The 16,896-nt window shown below is 44.9% G+C and overlaps 29 non-coding genes and 1 pseudogene across 29 annotated transcripts; all 30 read left to right on the plus strand.

The window, feature by feature from the left end:
* Window positions 1-125: 125 nt before the first annotated feature.
* Window positions 126-244, plus strand: LOC121907784. The gene has a single exon (XR_006099029.1). It is a non-coding gene; the product is annotated as a 5S ribosomal RNA (ribosomal RNA).
* A 437-nt stretch (window positions 245-681) lies between these two features.
* On the plus strand, window positions 682-800 carry LOC121907785. Its single transcript, XR_006099030.1, has one exon. It is a non-coding gene; the product is annotated as a 5S ribosomal RNA (ribosomal RNA).
* Window positions 801-1,241: 441 nt separating this feature from the next.
* Window positions 1,242-1,360, plus strand: LOC121907786. Its single transcript, XR_006099031.1, has one exon. It is a non-coding gene; the product is annotated as a 5S ribosomal RNA (ribosomal RNA).
* A 448-nt stretch (window positions 1,361-1,808) lies between these two features.
* On the plus strand, window positions 1,809-1,927 carry LOC121907787. Its single transcript, XR_006099032.1, has one exon. It is a non-coding gene; the product is annotated as a 5S ribosomal RNA (ribosomal RNA).
* Window positions 1,928-2,368: 441 nt separating this feature from the next.
* Window positions 2,369-2,487, plus strand: LOC121907840. The gene has a single exon (XR_006099082.1). It is a non-coding gene; the product is annotated as a 5S ribosomal RNA (ribosomal RNA).
* Window positions 2,488-2,935: 448 nt separating this feature from the next.
* Window positions 2,936-3,054, plus strand: LOC121907683. Its single transcript, XR_006098930.1, has one exon. It is a non-coding gene; the product is annotated as a 5S ribosomal RNA (ribosomal RNA).
* Window positions 3,055-3,491: 437 nt separating this feature from the next.
* Window positions 3,492-3,610, plus strand: LOC121907788. The gene has a single exon (XR_006099033.1). It is a non-coding gene; the product is annotated as a 5S ribosomal RNA (ribosomal RNA).
* Window positions 3,611-4,051: 441 nt separating this feature from the next.
* On the plus strand, window positions 4,052-4,170 carry LOC121907789. The gene has a single exon (XR_006099034.1). It is a non-coding gene; the product is annotated as a 5S ribosomal RNA (ribosomal RNA).
* Window positions 4,171-4,618: 448 nt separating this feature from the next.
* Window positions 4,619-4,737, plus strand: LOC121907792. Its single transcript, XR_006099036.1, has one exon. It is a non-coding gene; the product is annotated as a 5S ribosomal RNA (ribosomal RNA).
* Window positions 4,738-5,178: 441 nt separating this feature from the next.
* Window positions 5,179-5,287, plus strand: LOC121907853 (annotated as a pseudogene).
* Window positions 5,288-5,724: 437 nt separating this feature from the next.
* Window positions 5,725-5,843, plus strand: LOC121907875. Its single transcript, XR_006099115.1, has one exon. It is a non-coding gene; the product is annotated as a 5S ribosomal RNA (ribosomal RNA).
* Window positions 5,844-6,284: 441 nt separating this feature from the next.
* On the plus strand, window positions 6,285-6,403 carry LOC121907841. Its single transcript, XR_006099083.1, has one exon. It is a non-coding gene; the product is annotated as a 5S ribosomal RNA (ribosomal RNA).
* A 448-nt stretch (window positions 6,404-6,851) lies between these two features.
* LOC121907797 lies at window positions 6,852-6,970 on the plus strand. The gene has a single exon (XR_006099041.1). It is a non-coding gene; the product is annotated as a 5S ribosomal RNA (ribosomal RNA).
* Window positions 6,971-7,407: 437 nt separating this feature from the next.
* Window positions 7,408-7,526, plus strand: LOC121907886. Its single transcript, XR_006099126.1, has one exon. It is a non-coding gene; the product is annotated as a 5S ribosomal RNA (ribosomal RNA).
* Window positions 7,527-7,967: 441 nt separating this feature from the next.
* LOC121907834 lies at window positions 7,968-8,086 on the plus strand. Its single transcript, XR_006099076.1, has one exon. It is a non-coding gene; the product is annotated as a 5S ribosomal RNA (ribosomal RNA).
* A 451-nt stretch (window positions 8,087-8,537) lies between these two features.
* Window positions 8,538-8,656, plus strand: LOC121907850. The gene has a single exon (XR_006099092.1). It is a non-coding gene; the product is annotated as a 5S ribosomal RNA (ribosomal RNA).
* A 437-nt stretch (window positions 8,657-9,093) lies between these two features.
* On the plus strand, window positions 9,094-9,212 carry LOC121907793. The gene has a single exon (XR_006099037.1). It is a non-coding gene; the product is annotated as a 5S ribosomal RNA (ribosomal RNA).
* A 448-nt stretch (window positions 9,213-9,660) lies between these two features.
* Window positions 9,661-9,779, plus strand: LOC121907794. Its single transcript, XR_006099038.1, has one exon. It is a non-coding gene; the product is annotated as a 5S ribosomal RNA (ribosomal RNA).
* A 441-nt stretch (window positions 9,780-10,220) lies between these two features.
* On the plus strand, window positions 10,221-10,339 carry LOC121907795. Its single transcript, XR_006099039.1, has one exon. It is a non-coding gene; the product is annotated as a 5S ribosomal RNA (ribosomal RNA).
* Window positions 10,340-10,780: 441 nt separating this feature from the next.
* On the plus strand, window positions 10,781-10,899 carry LOC121907796. Its single transcript, XR_006099040.1, has one exon. It is a non-coding gene; the product is annotated as a 5S ribosomal RNA (ribosomal RNA).
* A 449-nt stretch (window positions 10,900-11,348) lies between these two features.
* On the plus strand, window positions 11,349-11,467 carry LOC121907798. Its single transcript, XR_006099042.1, has one exon. It is a non-coding gene; the product is annotated as a 5S ribosomal RNA (ribosomal RNA).
* Window positions 11,468-11,904: 437 nt separating this feature from the next.
* On the plus strand, window positions 11,905-12,023 carry LOC121907799. The gene has a single exon (XR_006099043.1). It is a non-coding gene; the product is annotated as a 5S ribosomal RNA (ribosomal RNA).
* Window positions 12,024-12,471: 448 nt separating this feature from the next.
* On the plus strand, window positions 12,472-12,590 carry LOC121907800. The gene has a single exon (XR_006099044.1). It is a non-coding gene; the product is annotated as a 5S ribosomal RNA (ribosomal RNA).
* A 441-nt stretch (window positions 12,591-13,031) lies between these two features.
* LOC121907801 lies at window positions 13,032-13,150 on the plus strand. The gene has a single exon (XR_006099045.1). It is a non-coding gene; the product is annotated as a 5S ribosomal RNA (ribosomal RNA).
* Window positions 13,151-13,591: 441 nt separating this feature from the next.
* On the plus strand, window positions 13,592-13,710 carry LOC121907842. The gene has a single exon (XR_006099084.1). It is a non-coding gene; the product is annotated as a 5S ribosomal RNA (ribosomal RNA).
* A 449-nt stretch (window positions 13,711-14,159) lies between these two features.
* Window positions 14,160-14,278, plus strand: LOC121907802. The gene has a single exon (XR_006099046.1). It is a non-coding gene; the product is annotated as a 5S ribosomal RNA (ribosomal RNA).
* A 437-nt stretch (window positions 14,279-14,715) lies between these two features.
* On the plus strand, window positions 14,716-14,834 carry LOC121907804. The gene has a single exon (XR_006099048.1). It is a non-coding gene; the product is annotated as a 5S ribosomal RNA (ribosomal RNA).
* A 441-nt stretch (window positions 14,835-15,275) lies between these two features.
* LOC121907805 lies at window positions 15,276-15,394 on the plus strand. Its single transcript, XR_006099049.1, has one exon. It is a non-coding gene; the product is annotated as a 5S ribosomal RNA (ribosomal RNA).
* A 451-nt stretch (window positions 15,395-15,845) lies between these two features.
* On the plus strand, window positions 15,846-15,964 carry LOC121907807. Its single transcript, XR_006099050.1, has one exon. It is a non-coding gene; the product is annotated as a 5S ribosomal RNA (ribosomal RNA).
* Window positions 15,965-16,405: 441 nt separating this feature from the next.
* LOC121907808 lies at window positions 16,406-16,524 on the plus strand. Its single transcript, XR_006099051.1, has one exon. It is a non-coding gene; the product is annotated as a 5S ribosomal RNA (ribosomal RNA).
* The last annotated feature ends 372 nt before the right edge of the window (window positions 16,525-16,896 follow it).

Genomic DNA, 16,896 nt, shown 5'->3' on the forward strand with positions numbered 1-16,896 from the left:
TTTGACGTGTGTCTTTTCCACACTGAATGGCAGTGGATGAAAGTGGGATCTTGATTCATAAGACAGCGACGAATAGGAGGAGCCCGCGCGCATCTTTAAATAGGCTGTTTGCTGCCTCTTCTCTCGCTTACGGCCATACCACCCTGAACACGCCCGATCTCGTCTGATCTCGGAAGCTAAGCAGGGTCGGGCCTGGTTAGTACTTGGATGGGAGACCGCCTGGGAATACCAGGTGCTGTAAGCTTTTTCTTCTCATCTGTCATCAACGGAGGGCGCTGCTGCTCCAGTAGTGCTCACAGGCGGGAAAGAGAGCTGCACTTTCTTATTTCTTTCACACACACTGTGGGAGAAGAAAAACCACTAATTCCAGGCAGATTACATATTTTGCACAAAACATTGAATGGAGCATTGTGTACAAATAATTCTAATGCCAACACATAGGGATAGAGTAAATATAGCAGTGATAAGAAGTATTTCAAGGCATTGTATAGGGATGATGAGGAATAATATAGGAGACAGATTACATATGGCTGATAGTATGACGCCATCCGTGATATGTGACGTGTGTCTTTTCCACACTGAATGGCAGTGGATGACAGTGGGATCTTCACCTGTTAGATAGCGACGAATAGGAGGAGCCCGCGCGCATCTTTAAATAGGCTGTTTGCTGCCTCTTCTCTCGCTTACGGCCATACCACCCTGAACACGCCCGATCTCGTCTGATCTCGGAAGCTAAGCAGGGTCGGGCCTGGTTAGTACTTGGATGGGAGACCGCCTGGGAATACCAGGTGCTGTAAGCTTTTTCTTCTCATCTGTCATCAACGGAGGGCGCTGCTCCTCCAGTAGTGCTCACAGGTGTCTGGGAAAGAGAGCTGCACTTTCTTATTTCTTTCACACAGATTGTGGGAGAAGAGAAAGGATTAATTCGAGGCAGATTACATATTTTGCACAAAACATTGAATGGAGCATTGTGCACAAATAATTCTAATGCCAACACATAGGGATAGAGTAAATATAGCAGTGATAAGAAGTATTTCAAGGCATTGTATAGGGATGATGAGGAATAATATAGGAGACAGATTACATATGGCTGATAGTATGACGCCATCCGTGATATGTGACGTGTGTCTTTTCCACACTGAATGGCAGTGGATGACAGTGGGATCTTGATTCATAAGACAGCGACGAATAGGAGGAGCCCGCGCGCATCTTTAAATAGGCTGTTTGCTGCCTCTTCTCTCGCTTACGGCCATACCACCCTGAACACGCCCGATCTCGTCTGATCTCGGAAGCTAAGCAGGGTCGGGCCTGGTTAGTACTTGGATGGGAGACCGCCTGGGAATACCAGGTGCTGTAAGCTTTTTCTTCTCATCTGTCATCAGCAGCTAAACAGGAGTTAAAGGTGAAAAGCAAAGCACATCTATGAACTGACATTTACTAACCACTAAGGGATGAAAAACACATATTTATCCGGTTCATTACACATCACAAAGGATATAAGATGCTGTTTTTTGTACAATAAAATGAATGGAGTATTGTGCACAAATAATTCTAATGCCAACACATAGGGATAGAGTAAATATAGCAGAGATAAGAAGTATTTCAAGGCATTGTATAGGGATGATGAGGAATAATATAGGAGACAGATTACATATGGCTGATAGTATGACGCCATCCGTGATATGTGACGTGTGTCTTTTCCACACTGAATGGCAGTGGATGACAGTGGGATCTTCACCTGTTAGACAGCGACGAATAGGAGGAGCCCGCGCGCATCTTTAAATAGGCTGTTTGCTGCCTATTCTCTCGCTTACGGCCATACCACCCTGAACACGCCCGATCTCGTCTGATCTCGGAAGCTAAGCAGGGTCGGGCCTGGTTAGTACTTGGATGGGAGACCGCCTGGGAATACCAGGTGCTGTAAGCTTTTTCTTCTCATCTGTCATCAACGGAGGGCGCTGCTGCTCCAGTAGTGCTCACAGGTGTCTGGGAAAGAGAGCTGCACTTTCTTATTTCTTTCACACAGATTGTGGGAGAAGAGAAAGGATTAATTCGAGGCAGATTACATATTTTGCACAAAACATTGAATGGAGCATTGTGCACAAATAATTCTAATGCCAACACATAGGGATAGAGTAAATATAGCAGAGATAAGAAGTATTTCAAGGCATTGTATAGGGATGATGAGGAATAATATAGGAGACAGATTACATATGGCTGATAGTATGACGCCATCCGTGATATGTGACGTGTGTCTTTTCCACACTGAATGGCAGTGGATGACAGTGGGATCTTCACCTTCTAGATAGCGACGAATAGGAGGAGCCTGCGCGCATCTTTAAATAGGCTGTTTGCTGCCTCTTCTCTCGCTTACGGCCATACCACCCTGAACACGCCCGATCTCGTCTGATCTCGGAAGCTAAGCAGGGTCGGGCCTGGTTAGTACTTGGACGGGAGACCGCCTGGGAATACCAGGTGCTGTAAGCTTTTTCTTCTCATCTGTCATCAGCAGCTAAACAGGAGTTAAAGGTGAAAAGCAAAGCACATCTATGAACTGACATTTACTAACCACTAAGTGATGAAAAACACATATTTATCCGGTTCATTACAGATCACAAAGGATATAAGATGCTGTTTTTTGTACAATAAAATGAATGGAGTATTGTGCACAAATAATCATAATGCCAACACATAGGGATAGAGTAAATATAGCAGAGATAACGAGTATTTCAATGCATTGTATAGGGATGATGAGGAATAATATAGAAGGCAGATTACATATGGCTGATAGTATGACGCCATCCGTGATATTTGACGTGTGTCTTTTCCACACTGAATGGCAGTGGATGAAAGTGGGATCTTGATTCATAAGACAGCGACGAATAGGAGGAGCCCGCGCGCATCTTTAAATAGGCTGTTTGCTGCCTCTTCTCTCGCTTACGGCCATACCACCCTGAACACGCCCGATCTCGTCTGATCTCGGAAGCTAAGCAGGGTAGGGCCTGGTTAGTACTTGGATGGGAGACCGCCTGGGAATACCAGGTGCTGTAAGCTTTTTCTTCTCATCTGTCATCAACGGAGGGCGCTGCTGCTCCAGTAGTGCTCACAGGCGGGAAAGAGAGCTGCACTTTCTTATTTCTTTCACACACACTGTGGGAGAAGAAAAACCACTAATTCCAGGCAGATTACATATTTTGCACAAAACATTGAATGGAGCATTGTGCACAAATAATTCTAATGCCAACACATAGGGATAGAGTAAATATAGCAGTGATAAGAAGTATTTCAAGGCATTGTATAGGGATGATGAGGAATAATATAGGAGACAGATTACATATGGCTGATAGTATGACGCCATCCGTGATATGTGACGTGTGTCTTTTCCACACTGAATTGCAGTGGATGACAGTGGGATCTTCACCTGTTAGATAGCGACGAATAGGAGGAGCCCGCGCGCATCTTTAAATAGGCTGTTTGCTGCCTCTTCTCTCGCTTACGGCCATACCACCCTGAACACGCCCGATCTCGTCTGATCTCGGAAGCTAAGCAGGGTCGGGCCTGGTTAGTACTTGGATGGGAGACCGCCTGGGAATACCAGGTGCTGTAAGCTTTTTCTTCTCATCTGTCATCAACGGAGGGCGCTGCTGCTCCAGTAGTGCTCACAGGTGTCTGGGAAAGAGAGCTGCACTTTCTTATTTCTTTCACACAGATTGTGGGAGAAGAGAAAGGATTAATTCGAGGCAGATTACATATTTTGCACAAAACATTGAATGGAGCATTGTGCACAAATAATTCTAATGCCAACACATAGGGATAGAGTAAATATAGCAGAGATAAGAAGTATTTCAAGGCATTGTATAGGGATGATGAGGAATAATATAGGAGACAGATTACATATGGCTGATAGTATGACGCCATCCGTGATATGTGACGTGTGTCTTTTCCACACTGAATGGCAGTGGATGACAGTGGGATCTTCACCTTCTAGATAGCGACGAATAGGAGGAGCCTGCGCGCATCTTTAAATAGGCTGTTTGCTGCCTCTTCTCTCGCTTACGGCCATACCACCCTGAACACGCCCGATCTCGTCTGATCTCGGAAGCTAAGCAGGGTCGGGCCTGGTTAGTACTTGGATGGGAGACCGCCTGGGAATACCAGGTGCTGTAAGCTTTTTCTTCTCATCTGTCATCAGCAGCTAAACAGGAGTTAAAGGTGAAAAGCAAAGCACATCTATGAACTGACATTTACTAACCACTAAGGGATGAAAAACACATATTTATCCGGTTCATTACACATCACAAAGGATATAAGATGCTGTTTTTTGTACAATAAAATGAATGGAGTATTGTGCACAAATAATTCTAATGCCAACACATAGGGATAGAGTAAATATAGCAGAGATAAGAAGTATTTCAAGGCATTGTATAGGGATGATGAGGAATAATATAGGAGACAGCTTACATATGGCTGATAGTATGACGCCATCCGTGATATTTGACGTGTGTCTTTTCCACACTGAATGGCAGTGGATGACAGTGGGATCTTGATTCATAAGACAGCGACGAATAGGAGGAGCCCGCGCGCATCTTTAAATAGGCTGTTTGCTGCCTCTTCTCTCGCTTACGGCCATACCACCCTGAACACGCCCGATCTCGTCTGATCTCGGAAGCTAAGCAGGGTCGGGCCTGGTTAGTACTTGGATGGGAGACCGCCTGGGAATACCAGGTGCTGTAAGCTTTTTCTTCTCATCTGTCATCAACGGAGGGCGCTGCTGCTCCAGTAGTGCTCACAGGTGTCTGGGAAAGAGAGCTGCACTTTCTTATTTCTTTCACACAGATTGTGGGAGAAGAGAAAGGATTAATTCGAGGCAGATTACATATTTTGCACAAAACATTGAATGGAGCATTGTGCACAAATAATTCTAATGCCAACACATAGGGATAGAGTAAATATAGCAGAGATAAGAAGTATTTCAAGGCATTGTATAGGGATGATGAGGAATAATATAGGAGACAGCTTACATATGGCTGATAGTATGACGCCATCCGTGATATTTGACGTGTGTCTTTTCCACACTGAATGGCAGTGGATGACAGTGGGATCTTCACCTGTTAGACAGCGACGAATAGGAGGAGCCCGCGCGCATCTTTAAATAGGCTGTTTGCTGCCTATTCTCTCGCTTACGGCCATACCACCCTGAACACGCCTGATCTCGGAAGCTAAGCAGGGTCGGGCCTGGTTAGTACTTGGATGGGAGACCGCCTGGGAATACCAGGTGCTGTAAGCTTTTTCTTCTCATCTGTCATCAACGGAGGGCGCTGCTGCTCCAGTAGTGCTCACAGGCGGGAAAGAGAGCTGCACTTTCTTATTTCTTTCACACACACTGTGGGAGAAGAAAAACCACTAATTCCAGGCAGATTACATATTTTGCACAAAACATTGAATGGAGCATTGTGTACAAATAATTCTAATGCCAACACATAGGGATAGAGTAAATATAGCAGTGATAAGAAGTATTTCAAGGCATTGTATAGGGATGATGAGGAATAATATAGGAGACAGATTACATATGGCTGATAGTATGACGCCATCCGTGATATTTGACGTGTGTCTTTTCCACACTGAATGGCAGTGGATGACAGTGGGATCTTCACCTTCTAGATAGCGACGAATAGGAGGAGCCCGCGCGCATCTTTAAATAGGCTGTTTGCTGCCTCTTCTCTCGCTTACGGCCATACCACCCTGAACACGCCCGATCTCGTCTGATCTCGGAAGCTAAGCAGGGTCGGGCCTGGTTAGTACTTGGATGGGAGACCGCCTGGGAATACCAGGTGCCGTAAGCTTTTTCTTCTCATCTGTCATCAACGGAGGGCGCTGCTGCTCCAGTAGTGCTCACAGGTGTCTGGGAAAGAGAGCTGCACTTTCTTATTTCTTTCACACAGATTGTGGGAGAAGAGAAAGGATTAATTCGAGGCAGATTACATATTTTGCACAAAACATTGAATGGAGTATTGTGCACAAATAATTCTAATGCCAACACATAGGGATAGAGTAAATATAGCAGAGATAAGAAGTATTTCAAGGCATTGTATAGGGATGATGAGGAATAATATAGGAGACAGATTACATATGGCTGATAGTATGACGCCATCCGTGATATGTGACGTGTGTCTTTTCCACACTGAATGGCAGTGGATGACAGTGGGATCTTCACCTTCTAGATAGCGACGAATAGGAGGAGCCTGCGCGCATCTTTAAATAGGCTGTTTGCTGCCTCTTCTCTCGCTTACGGCCATACCACCCTGAACACGCCCGATCTCGTCTGATCTCGGAAGCTAAGCAGGGTCGGGCCTGGTTAGTACTTGGACGGGAGACCGCCTGGGAATACCAGGTGCTGTAAGCTTTTTCTTCTCATCTGTCATCAGCAGCTAAACAGGAGTTAAAGGTGAAAAGCAAAGCACATCTATGAACTGACATTTACTAACCACTAAGTGATGAAAAACACATATTTATCCGGTTCATTACAGATCACAAAGGATATAAGATGCTGTTTTTTGTACAATAAAATGAATGGAGTATTGTGCACAAATAATCATAATGCCAACACATAGGGATAGAGTAAATATAGCAGAGATAACGAGTATTTCAATGCATTGTATAGGGATGATGAGGAATAATATAGAAGGCAGATTACATATGGCTGATAGTATGACGCCATCCGTGATATTTGACGTGTGTCTTTTCCACACTGAATGGCAGTGGATGAAAGTGGGATCTTGATTCATAAGACAGCGACGAATAGGAGGAGCCTGCGCGCATCTTTAAATAGGCTGTTTGCTGCCTCTTCTCTCGCTTACGGCCATACCACCCTGAACACGCCCGATCTCGTCTGATCTCGGAAGCTAAGCAGGGTAGGGCCTGGTTAGTACTTGGATGGGAGACCGCCTGGGAATACCAGGTGCTGTAAGCTTTTTCTTCTCATCTGTCATCAACGGAGGGCGCTGCTGCTCCAGTAGTGCTCACAGGCGGGAAAGAGAGCTGCACTTTCTTATTTCTTTCACACACACTGTGGGAGAAGAAAAACCACTAATTCCAGGCAGATTACATATTTTGCACAAAACATTGAATGGAGCATTGTGTACAAATAATTCTAATGCCAACACATAGGGATAGAGTAAATATAGCAGTGATAAGAAGTATTTCAAGGCATTGTATAGGGATGATGAGGAATAATATAGGAGACAGATTACATATGGCTGATAGTATGACGCCATCCGTGATATGTGACGTGTGTCTTTTCCACACTGAATTGCAGTGGATGACAGTGGGATCTTCACCTGTTAGATAGCGACGAATAGGAGGAGCCCGCGCGCATCTTTAAATAGGCTGTTTGCTGCCTCTTCTCTCGCTTACGGCCATACCACCCTGAACACGCCCGATCTCGTCTGATCTCGGAAGCTAAGCAGGGTCGGGCCTGGTTAGTACTTGGATGGGAGACCGCCTGGGAATACCAGGTGCCGTAAGCTTTTTCTTCTCATCTGTCATCAACGGAGGGCGCTGCTGCTCCAGTAGTGCTCACAGGTGTCTGGGAAAGAGAGCTGCACTTTCTTATTTCTTTCACACAGATTGTGGGAGAAGAGAAAGGATTAATTCGAGGCAGATTACATATTTTGCACAAAACATTGAATGGAGCATTGTGCACAAATAATTCTAATGCCAACACATAGGGATAGAGTAAATATAGCAGAGATAAGAAGTATTTCAAGGCATTGTATAGGGATGATGAGGAATAATATAGGAGACAGATTACATATGGCTGATAGTATGACGCCATCCGTGATATGTGACGTGTGTCTTTTCCACACTGAATGGCAGTGGATGACAGTGGGATCTTCACCTTCTAGATAGCGACGAATAGGAGGAGCCCGCGCGCATCTTTAAATAGGCTGTTTGCTGCCTCTTCTCTCGCTTACAGCCATACCACCCTGAACACGCCCGATCTCGTCTGATCTCGGAAGCTAAGCAGGGTCGGGCCTGGTTAGTACTTGGATGGGAGACCGCCTGGGAATACCAGGTGCTGTAAGCTTTTTCTTCTCATCTGTCATCATCAGCAGCTAAACAGGAGTTAAAGGTGAAAAGCAAAGCACATCTATGAACTGACATTTACTAACCACTAAGGGATGAAAAACACATATTTATCCGGTTCATTACAGATCACAAAGGATATAAGATGCTGTTTTTTGTACAATAAAATGAATGGAGTATTGTGCACAAATAATCATAATGCCAACACATAGGGATAGAGTAAATATAGCAGAGATAACGAGTATTTCAATGCATTGTATAGGGATGATGAGGAATAATATAGGAGACAGATTACATATGGCTGATAGTATGACGCCATCCGTGATATTTGACGTGTGTCTTTTCCACACTGAATGGCAGTGGATGAAAGTGGGATCTTGATTCATAAGACAGCGACGAATAGGAGGAGCCCGCGCGCATCTTTAAATAGGCTGTTTGCTGCCTCTTCTCTCGCTTACGGCCATACCACCCTGAACACGCCCGATCTCGTCTGATCGCGGAAGCTAAGCAGGGTCGGGCCTGGTTAGTACTAGGATGGGAGACCGCCTGGGAATACCAGGTGCTGTAAGCTTTTTCTTCTCATCTGTCATCAACGGAGGGCGCTGCTGCTCCAGTAGTGCTCACAGGCGGGAAAGAGAGCTGCACTTTCTTATTTCTTTCACACAGACTGTGGGAGAAGAAAAACCACTAATTCCAGGCAGATTACATATTTTGCACAAAACATTGAATGGAGCATTGTGCACAAATAATTCTAATGCCAACACATAGGGATAGAGTAAATATAGCAGTGATAAGAAGTATTTCAAGGCATTGTATAGGGATGATGAGGAATAATATAGGAGACAGATTACATATGGCTGATAGTATGACGCCATCCGTGATATGTGACGTGTGTCTTTTCCACACTGAATGGCAGTGGATGACAGTGGGATCTTCACCTGTTAGATAGCGACGAATAGGAGGAGCCCGCGCGCATCTTTAAATAGGCTGTTTGCTGCCTCTTCTCTCGCTTACGGCCATACCACCCTGAACACGCCCGATCTCGTCTGATCTCGGAAGCTAAGCAGGGTCGGGCCTGGTTAGTACTTGGATGGGAGACCGCCTGGGAATACCAGGTGCTGTAAGCTTTTTCTTCTCATCTGTCATCAGCAGCTAAACAGGAGTTAAAGGTGAAAAGCAAAGCACATCTATGAACTGACATTTACTAACCACTAAGGGATGAAAAACACATATTTATCCGGTTCATTACAGATCACAAAGGATATAAGATGCTGTTTTTTGTACAATAAAATGAATGGAGCATTGTGCACAAATAATTCTAATGCCAACACATAGGGATAGAGTAAATATAGCAGAGATAAGAAGTATTTCAAGGCATTGTATAGGGATGATGAGGAATAATATAGGAGACAGATTACATATGGCTGATAGTATGACGCCATCCGTGATATTTGACGTGTGTCTTTTCCACACTGAATGGCAGTGGATGACAGTGGGATCTTCACCTGTTAGACAGCGACGAATAGGAGGAGCCCGCGCGCATCTTTAAATAGGCTGTTTGCTGCCTATTCTCTCGCTTACGGCCATACCACCCTGAACACGCCCGATCTCGTCTGATCTCGGAAGCTAAGCAGGGTCGGGCCTGGTTAGTACTTGGATGGGAGACCGCCTGGGAATACCAGGTGCTGTAAGCTTTTTCTTCTCATCTGTCATCAACGGAGGGCGCTGCTGCTCCAGTAGTGCTCACAGGTGTCTGGGAAAGAGAGCTGCACTTTCTTATTTCTTTCACACAGATTGTGGGAGAAGAGAAAGGATTAATTCGAGGCAGATTACATATTTTGCACAAAACATTGAATGGAGCATTGTGCACAAATAATTCTAATGCCAACACATAGGGATAGAGTAAATATAGCAGAGATAAGAAGTATTTCAAGGCATTGTATAGGGATGATGAGGAATAATATAGGAGACAGATTACATATGGCTGATAGTATGACGCCATCCGTGATATGTGACGTGTGTCTTTTCCACACTGAATGGCAGTGGATGACAGTGGGATCTTGATTCATAAGACAGCGACGAATAGGAGGAGCCCGCGCGCATCTTTAAATAGGCTGTTTGCTGCCTCTTCTCTCGCTTACGGCCATACCACCCTGAACACGCCCGATCTCGTCTGATCTCGGAAGCTAAGCAGGGTCGGGCCTGGTTAGTACTTGGATGGGAGACCGCCTGGGAATACCAGGTGCTGTAAGCTTTTTCTTCTCATCTGTCATCAACGGAGGGCGCTGCTGCTCCAGTAGTGCTCACAGGTGTCTGGGAAAGAGAGCTGCACTTTCTTATTTCTTTCACACAGATTGTGGGAGAAGAGAAAGGATTAATTCGAGGCAGATTACATATTTTGCACAAAACATTGAATGGAGCATTGTGCACAAATAATTCTAATGCCAACACATAGGGATAGAGTAAATATAGCAGAGATAAGAAGTATTTCAAGGCATTGTATAGGGATGATGAGGAATAATATAGGAGACAGATTACATATGGCTGATAGTATGACGCCATCCGTGATATGTGACGTGTGTCTTTTCCACACTGAATGGCAGTGGATGACAGTGGGATCTTCACCTTCTAGATAGCGACGAATAGGAGGAGCCTGCGCGCATCTTTAAATAGGCTGTTTGCTGCCTCTTCTCTCGCTTACGGCCATACCACCCTGAACACGCCCGATCTCGTCTGATCTCGGAAGCTAAGCAGGGTCGGGCCTGGTTAGTACTTGGATGGGAGACCGCCTGGGAATACCAGGTGCTGTAAGCTTTTTCTTCTCATCTGTCATCAGCAGCTAAACAGGAGTTAAAGGTGAAAAGCAAAGCACATCTATGAACTGACATTTACTAACCACTAAGGGATGAAAAACACATATTTATCCGGTTCATTACAGATCACAAAGGATATAAGATGCTGTTTTTTGTACAATAAAATGAATGGAGTATTGTGCACAAATAATCATAATGCCAACACATAGGGATAGAGTAAATATAGCAGAGATAACGAGTATTTCAATGCATTGTATAGGGATGATGAGGAATAATATAGAAGGCAGATTACATATGGCTGATAGTATGACGCCATCCGTGATATTTGACGTGTGTCTTTTCCACACTGAATGGCAGTGGATGAAAGTGGGATCTTGATTCATAAGACAGCGACGAATAGGAGGAGCCCGCGCGCATCTTTAAAATAGGCTGTTTGCTGCCTCTTCTCTCGCTTACGGCCATACCACCCTGAACACGCCCGATCTCGTCTGATCTCGGAAGCTAAGCAGGGTCGGGCCTGGTTAGTACTTGGATGGGAGACCGCCTGGGAATACCAGGTGCTGTAAGCTTTTTCTTCTCATCTGTCATCAACGGAGGGCGCTGCTGCTCCAGTAGTGCTCACAGGCGGGAAAGAGAGCTGCACTTTCTTATTTCTTTCACACAGACTGTGGGAGAAGAAAAACCACTAATTCCAGGCAGATTACATATTTTGCACAAAACATTGAATGGAGCATTGTGCACAAATAATTCTAATGCCAACACATAGGGATAGAGTAAATATAGCAGTGATAAGAAGTATTTCAAGGCATTGTATAGGGATGATGAGGAATAATATAGGAGACAGATTACATATGGCTGATAGTATGACGCCATCCGTGATATGTGACGTGTGTCTTTTCCACACTGAATGGCAGTGGATGACAGTGGGATCTTCACCTGTTAGATAGCGACGAATAGGAGGAGCCCGCGCGCATCTTTAAATAGGCTGTTTGCTGCCTCTTCTCTCGCTTACGGCCATACCACCCTGAACACGCCCGATCTCGTCTGATCTCGGAAGCTAAGCAGGGTCGGGCCTGGTTAGTACTTGGATGGGAGACCGCCTGGGAATACCAGGTGCTGTAAGCTTTTTCTTCTCATCTGTCATCAGCAGCTAAACAGGAGTTAAAGGTGAAAAGCAAAGCACATCTATGAACTGACATTTACTAACCACTAAGGGATGAAAAACACATATTTATCCGGTTCATTACAGATCACAAAGGATATAAGATGCTGTTTTTTGTACAATAAAATGAATGGAGCATTGTGCACAAATAATTCTAATGCCAACACATAGGGATAGAGTAAATATAGCAGAGATAAGAAGTATTTCAAGGCATTGTATAGGGATGATGAGGAATAATATAGGAGACAGATTACATATGGCTGATAGTATGACGCCATCCGTGATATTTGACGTGTGTCTTTTCCACACTGAATGGCAGTGGATGACAGTGGGATCTTCACCTGTTAGACAGCGACGAATAGGAGGAGCCCGCGCGCATCTTTAAATAGGCTGTTTGCTGCCTATTCTCTCGCTTACGGCCATACCACCCTGAACACGCCCGATCTCGTCTGATCTCGGAAGCTAAGCAGGGTCGGGCCTGGTTAGTACTTGGATGGGAGACCGCCTGGGAATACCAGGTGCTGTAAGCTTTTTCTTCTCATCTGTCATCAACGGAGGGCGCTGCTGCTCCAGTAGTGCTCACAGGTGTCTGGGAAAGAGAGCTGCACTTTCTTATTTCTTTCACACAGATTGTGGGAGAAGAGAAAGGATTAATTCGAGGCAGATTACATATTTTGCACAAAACATTGAATGGAGCATTGTGCACAAATAATTCTAATGCCAACACATAGGGATAGAGTAAATATAGCAGAGATAAGAAGTATTTCAAGGCATTGTATAGGGATGATGAGGAATAATATAGGAGACAGATTACATATGGCTGATAGTATGACGCCATCCGTGATATGTGACGTGTGTCTTTTCCACACTGAATGGCAGTGGATGACAGTGGGATCTTGATTCATAAGACAGCGACGAATAGGAGGAGCCCGCGCGCATCTTTAAATAGGCTGTTTGCTGCCTCTTCTCTCGCTTACGGCCATACCACCCTGAACACGCCCGATCTCGTCTGATCTCGGAAGCTAAGCAGGGTCGGGCCTGGTTAGTACTTGGATGGGAGACCGCCTGGGAATACCAGGTGCTGTAAGCTTTTTCTTCTCATCTGTCATCAACGGAGGGCGCTGCTGCTCCAGTAGTGCTCACAGGTGTCTGGGAAAGAGAGCTGCACTTTCTTATTTCTTTCACACAGATTGTGGGAGAAGAGAAAGGATTAATTCGAGGCAGATTACATATTTTGCACAAAACATTGAATGGAGCATTGTGCACAAATAATTCTAATGCCAACACATAGGGATAGAGTAAATATAGCAGAGATAAGAAGTATTTCAAGGCATTGTATAGGGATGATGAGGAATAATATAGGAGACAGATTACATATGGCTGATAGTATGACGCCATCCGTGATATGTGACGTGTGTCTTTTCCACACTGAATGGCAGTGGATGACAGTGGGATCTTCACCTTCTAGATAGCGACGAATAGGAGGAGCCCGCGCGCATCTTTAAATAGGCTGTTTGCTGCCTCTTCTCTCGCTTACGGCCATACCACCCTGAACACGCCCGATCTCGTCTGATCTCGGAAGCTAAGCAGGGTCGGGCCTGGTTAGTACTTGGACGGGAGACCGCCTGGGAATACCAGGTGCTGTAAGCTTTTTCTTCTCATCTGTCATCAGCAGCTAAACAGGAGTTAAAGGTGAAAAGCAAAGCACATCTATGAACTGACATTTACTAACCACTAAGGGATGAAAAACACATATTTATCCGGTTCATTACAGATCACAAAGGATATAAGATGCTGTTTTTTGTACAATAAAATGAATGGAGTATTGTGCACAAATAATCATAATGCCAACACATAGGGATAGAGTAAATATAGCAGAGATAACGAGTATTTCAATGCATTGTATAGGGATGATGAGGAATAATATAGAAGGCAGATTACATATGGCTGATAGTATGACGCCATCCGTGATATTTGACGTGTGTCTTTTCCACACTGAATGGCAGTGGATGAAAGTGGGATCTTGATTCATAAGACAGCGACGAATAGGAGGAGCCCGCGCGCATCTTTAAAATAGGCTGTTTGCTGCCTCTTCTCTCGCTTACGGCCATACCACCCTGAACACGCCCGATCTCGTCTGATCTCGGAAGCTAAGCAGGGTCGGGCCTGGTTAGTACTTGGATGGGAGACCGCCTGGGAATACCAGGTGCTGTAAGCTTTTTCTTCTCATCTGTCATCAACGGAGGGCGCTGCTGCTCCAGTAGTGCTCACAGGCGGGAAAGAGAGCTGCACTTTCTTATTTCTTTCACACAGACTGTGGGAGAAGAAAAACCACTAATTCCAGGCAGATTACATATTTTGCACAAAACATTGAATGGAGCATTGTGCACAAATAATTCTAATGCCAACACATAGGGATAGAGTAAATATAGCAGTGATAAGAAGTATTTCAAGGCATTGTATAGGGATGATGAGGAATAATATAGGAGACAGATTACATATGGCTGATAGTATGACGCCATCCGTGATATGTGACGTGTGTCTTTTCCACACTGAATGGCAGTGGATGACAGTGGGATCTTCACCTGTTAGATAGCGACGAATAGGAGGAGCCCGCGCGCATCTTTAAATAGGCTGTTTGCTGCCTCTTCTCTCGCTTACGGCCATACCACCCTGAACACGCCCGATCTCGTCTGATCTCGGAAGCTAAGCAGGGTCGGGCCTGGTTAGTACTTGGATGGGAGACCGCCTGGGAATACCAGGTGCTGTAAGCTTTTTCTTCTCATCTGTCATCAACGGAGGGCGCTGCTGCTCCAGTAGTGCTCACAGGTGTCTGGGAAAGAGAGCTGCACTTTCTTATTTCTTTCACACAGATTGTGGGAGAAGAGAAAGGATTAATTCGAGGCAGATTACATATTTTGCACAAAACATTGAATGGAGCATTGTGCACAAATAATTCTAATGCCAACACATAGGGATAGAGTAAATATAGCAGAGATAAGAAGTATTTCAAGGCATTGTATAGGGATGATGAGGAATAATATAGGAGACAGATTACATATGGCTGATAGTATGACGCCATCCGTGATATGTGACGTGTGTCTTTTCCACACTGAATGGCAGTGGATGACAGTGGGATCTTCACCTTCTAGATAGCGACGAATAGGAGGAGCCCGCGCGCATCTTTAAATAGGCTGTTTGCTGCCTCTTCTCTCGCTTACGGCCATACCACCCTGAACACGCCCGATCTCGTCTGATCTCGGAAGCTAAGCAGGGTCGGGCCTGGTTAGTACTTGGATGGGAGACCGCCTGGGAATACCAGGTGCTGTAAGCTTTTTCTTCTCATCTGTCATCATCAGCAGCTAAACAGGAGTTAAAGGTGAAAAGCAAAGCACATCTATGAACTGACATTTACTAACCACTAAGTGATGAAAAACACATATTTATCCGGTTCATTACAGATCACAAAGGATATAAGATGCTGTTTTTTGTACAATAAAATGAATGGAGTATTGTGCACAAATAATCATAATGCCAACACATAGGGATAGAGTAAATATAGCACAGATAACGAGTATTTCAATGCATTGTATAGGGATGATGAGGAATAATATAGGAGACAGATTACATATGGCTGATAGTATGACGCCATCCGTGATATTTGACGTGTGTCTTTTCCACACTGAATGGCAGTGGATGAAAGTGGGATCTTGATTCATAAGACAGCGACGAATAGGAGGAGCCCGCGCGCATCTTTAAATAGGCTGTTTGCTGCCTCTTCTCTCGCTTACGGCCATACCACCCTGAACACGCCCGATCTCGTCTGATCTCGGAAGCTAAGCAGGGTCGGGCCTGGTTAGTACTTGGATGGGAGACCGCCTGGGAATACCAGGTGCTGTAAGCTTTTTCTTCTCATCTGTCATCAACGGAGGGCGCTGCTGCTCCAGTAGTGCTCACAGGTGTCTGGGAAAGAGAGCTGCACTTTCTTATTTCTTTCACACAGATTGTGGGAGAAGAGAAAGGATTAATTCGAGGCAGATTACATATTTTGCACAAAACATTGAATGGAGCATTGTGCACAAATAATTCTAATGCCAACACATAGGGATAGAGTAAATATAGCAGTGATAAGAAGTATTTCAAGGCATTGTATAGGGATGATGAGGAATAATATAGGAGACAGATTACATATGGCTGATAGTATGACGCCATCCGTGATATGTGACGTGTGTCTTTTCCACACTGAATGGCAGTGGATGACAGTGGGATCTTCACCTGTTAGACAGCGACGAATAGGAGGAGCCCGCGCGCATCTTTAAATAGGCTGTTTGCTGCCTATTCTCTCGCTTACGGCCATACCACCCTGAACACGCCCGATCTCGTCTGATCTCGGAAGCTAAGCAGGGTCGGGCCTGGTTAGTACTTGGATGGGAGACCGCCTGGGAATACCAGGTGCTGTAAGCTTTTTCTTCTCATCTGTCATCAACGGAGGGCGCTGCTGCTCCAGTAGTGCTCACAGGTGTCTGGGAAAGAGAGCTGCACTTTCTTATTTCTTTCACACAGATTGTGGGAGAAGAGAAAGGATTAATTCGAGGCAGATTACATATTTTGCACAAAACATTGAATGGAGCATTGTGCACAAATAATTCTAATGCCAACACATAGGGATAGAGTAAATATAGCAGAGATAAGAAGTATTTCAAGGCATTGTATAGGGATGATGAGGAATAATATAGGAGACAGATTACATATGGCTGATAGTATGACGCCATCCGTGATATGTGACGTGTGTCTTTTCCACACTGAATGGCAGTGGATGACAGTGGGATCTTCACC

Source organism: Thunnus maccoyii, chromosome 11 (assembly GCF_910596095.1).
Source record: "Thunnus maccoyii chromosome 11, fThuMac1.1, whole genome shotgun sequence".
Classification (NCBI taxonomy): domain Eukaryota; kingdom Metazoa; phylum Chordata; class Actinopteri; order Scombriformes; family Scombridae; genus Thunnus; species Thunnus maccoyii.